Below are 3,697 nucleotides of genomic sequence, written 5' to 3' on the forward strand. Positions count from 1 at the left end.
TTCCCCCCCCCCCCCCAATTTAAGCCTGAGCTTCTGTGCAATACTATCATGCTCTGCTAATCAGTTGGGAGTTTCAGTATCTTTGAAACCCAGCATTTCCATGACAGTGATTCTCAACTAGGGAACTGGGATACCTGGGAGAGGGAAAGGGGGTGGAGCTGAGCTACCCTTTGAAGGGTGTTACAGGAAGCATGAGAATATAAGCATGCAAGGGCCGGCTCAGGCTCTCTGCTTAGCTGCTCCCCTACCCTTACTGCCTGCCCCTTCTATAAAAAGGTAAGCCCTGTAATAAAAGTAGTTTTTGAAGTGCGGTGCCACACAGTTTAATGAAGTTATATAGGGGTTTCCCCAAGTCTAAAGAGGTTCCACAGAGGCAGTTTTAAAAAAAGGGTTGTAGGTTTAAAATTCTTATTTCACCAACTCTCCCCCCCAAGATATTCATATAGCTATTTACCCTTATAACCCCCCAGTATTCTTCTTTAATGTTATTTACAGAAGGCACTAATAAGCAGTTAAAATAGCAATAGCTGCCTCATTCCTGGGTTATTCCAGTGACAAAGTAGTAGAAGGAAGTCCAAAAAAGCCAAAATTTTCAGTCTTACAACCCAAATGGATAAACTATAGGAAATAATCAACTATAGTAAGGGTAAATAGCCATATGAATGGCTTGCAAATAATAGAATAGAATGAATATTTAACTTAAACCAACTACTGTACATCTTTCAAGCCAACATCTACCTATATATTAGTTTTTTTGACTAGACAAGTGGCTTCTAGTATGCAGCAGCACTTATTTCATTGTAAAGCCAAGACAACAAAGTATGCCCTAGTAGATATTACACTTGAAGCCAATAAAAGATAACCCTTTCAAGAGTTAACTAAGATCCTAGATTAGTGCAACAAGCCTGCTTTCTCCAATATATCCATACACAGCTCTCTAGCAACTACAATCAATTAGAGACTGTTTGTTTTACTTTGTAAGTGGACAACAGTTGAACTTTTGATCAAAAGCTCAAGAACTAGGAAAGTCTGATTAAGGAATACCAATTCAGTTGGTTTGGTTAACCCATTGTAATTAAAGGAAATTCTGAAGATTGCTCAACATTGTTGTAATTAGATTTCAATAGGATGTGTTGATATTTTTTTTTTTGGTGCTCCAAAAGTTACCAATCACTTCAATTGCAGTGATCAGGAATCATACTGTCCCTAATTTATCATAAGAAGGTTACATTAAGTTCCCAAATAAGTCTACACCCCCTTAAAAAAAAAAAAAACAAAAACAAAAACACACACAACTTATCTCCTTGTACATTTCATGTTGTGCCATTTCTGCAGACAGACTAGTTCACAGGCAAAAAGATAGCACCAAGGTTATATTGAGCTGTGTAAAGAATACCCAAGTACCATTTTTACGTACTGTTAATAGCAACAGAAGTAAGAGTCAGAAACAATTTTACATCATCTTTTCCATCCACCTATGGAAGAATGCCTACTCTGTTTTGAACCGATTCTGACAGCATCCAGCAGTTCCCACAAAAAACCAAAGTCTCCATTCCAAGCTTAGAAGATTTCTAGAAAAAAGTTATTCATCTGTATATAGTTCCCCCCCCCCATACCTTAAAGGGAGTCTTAAAGAATTTTAGAAGCTTAAGACATAGTTTAATTGCACAGAAAATACAAAGAATGACACGAGACCAATTTGCTTTAAGAGTTAAATCATCCAAAGTTAGAAAATGTCAGTTCTAGATGCCTTACAGAAGTCCCTGCAAAACAAGACACACAACCATGGCTCAGGATTCCCACCCATTAGAAGTGAGTATTCATTTTGTATTCTCAGGCATCCACAGAAGAGAATGACTGATATTTCATGCTCAGTAGGATTTTAATTACTGTGAACATTGTAGTTCAAATTATCAAGGTAGCAGTACTGGGGTGGAGGGTGGGGGCAGCAGCTTCCAAGTGCTTTCATCCATGCCAACATTAGCTTGAACACGGACTACTCAAGCTAAAAGCCTCAAAAAAAGGTCCCACCACAGTAGAAAGGAAGGAGCAGGAGGTAAGCAAGCAAGAACCCCCCTCCCCACCAATGCCAATCGAGATCTGCAATTTGACATTTTTAAGAGGTTTAATTATTTTTTACTGAACTATTCAGTGACCACTTTTCCATTTGCACACTAAACAAGTTTCCATTCATTATGCCCCAAGGATTCAAGTTCTGGTACACTGGAAGCTATTTCTAACAGCAAAGTCAATGCTTTAAGATACTCCAATTTACTTTAGTTAAAAGGCTGCACTTGTGGTCCCTGGAATGAGTTCCTCAAGAGCTTAAAAGCTATAATGTCAGTTCAAAAATGTAATAGCCTTATTATACCTAGTGTAAATTAAAGATAGTAGTAAGCTAAACAAGTAAAAAAATTCCAAGTCAACCTGTCAAGGTATTTTTAAAGTCAGAAGCCATTTTAAAAAAAGAACCTCCTTAAACCCACTTCATATTTGTAACGTTTTAAACATGCAGCAATGCCCCCTTCCTCCCCAAAGATTTGCAATGCCATGTTCCTTCATATAACATGGTATTAATGGAAGATACTACTCTTTATACCAAAGGTATATTTTGCTTACACTTCAGAGTGTTAAGCTATGTTTTATAGCTCCAAGGGGCATCACTTTAACATCCTAACTGAATCCTGCAAATTCGTTACTTTAAGCCAAATACATTTATTTCTCCCTCCCACACTGAAGTTATAGGAGCTCTGGACTACAGACCATGCATTTTTTTTTATGAAAAGGAAACAATTACACTTTTAAAAATTTCCAGTAGCACTTAAGAAAGCTTGAAATCAAGTTGCATACTGAAGGCAGGACACAAGAGGTCAGTGCCAGGGAACTCTAGCATCACCACAAATAGTCATCCTTTGGCCCCAGAAGAGATCCGTCAAAGACAGCTTATAGTACACCTTTATTCCTCTTCATGAGGAGTTTACAAAAAATGAAACGGAAGCAATGAAACCAGGTGAAGGAGTAACTAGAACATTATCCTCAAGTCTCATTCCCCGCTATGAATGTCATTTACCTCAACAGCTAGTCAGATGAATGCCATGGGAGACGAGCGCCACTTAACCATAGATCTTCTAGCTTCGGAAAAATTAAAAGCAGATGCTTCTTGTTAGCTCAGCAGTAGCCACTTACATTGCTAGTGAATACCGTGCTAAATTAAATGCCTCCCACGATCACGAGCACAAGTCCTGTGGGCTGGATTTCTGAGGAGAAGCCTTCTTCCCAAAAAGCTAACAGAAGCTCCTCGGGTTTCTGGGCTCCGACACCAGTGGGAAAAAGAAAACTGCTCTTTGAACAGCAAAGCCAGGCATCGGCAGAGATATTCCCGCAGTCACCATCTTCTGGATGCTTCCCCCACCCTTGCAGGTGCAATCGCTCCCTAGCGCACCAGCAGCCAGCGCTCCCTCGGGCAACTGGCAGCGTTCGGAGGCCCCCCGCGCTCAGGCCTCTCCAGCAACTCACGTGGTGCAGCATCCAAAGGTTACACACCCCGTCTGGCGGAGAGAGTGACAGTGTCAGCACCACCAGGGCGGAAGGCGCTTCCTGCTTCGCAACGGGGCCAGCCCACCGCCACCGGCTTCCGCGGGCTGCTGCCGGCGCCTGCGGGGGCCCTCGATCCATCCCGGGGGCATCTCAGGCCCGG

The 3,697-nt window shown here is 41.3% G+C and overlaps 1 protein-coding gene across 4 annotated transcripts in view; it reads right to left on the bottom strand.

The window, feature by feature from the left end:
- The window catches only part of ATP2B1 (ATPase plasma membrane Ca2+ transporting 1), a 131,293-nt gene extending 127,715 nt beyond the window's left edge, over positions 1 to 3,578 (bottom strand). The window contains exon 1 of one of the 4 annotated variants that reach the window (XM_019514852.1): positions 3,517 to 3,573. The gene's annotated coding sequence lies outside the window, so the exon portion shown is untranslated. Of the gene's footprint in view, positions 1 to 3,516 lie in introns of all 4 variants that reach the window. The other 3 variants (XM_019514850.1, XM_019514851.1, XM_019514853.1) reach the window with 3 other exon arrangements.
- Between the last annotated feature and the right edge of the window lie 119 nt (positions 3,579 to 3,697).

This window comes from Gavialis gangeticus, unplaced genomic scaffold (genome assembly GCF_001723915.1).
Source record: "Gavialis gangeticus isolate Ggan-Ray unplaced genomic scaffold, GavGan_comp1, whole genome shotgun sequence".
Taxonomy (NCBI): domain Eukaryota; kingdom Metazoa; phylum Chordata; order Crocodylia; family Gavialidae; genus Gavialis; species Gavialis gangeticus.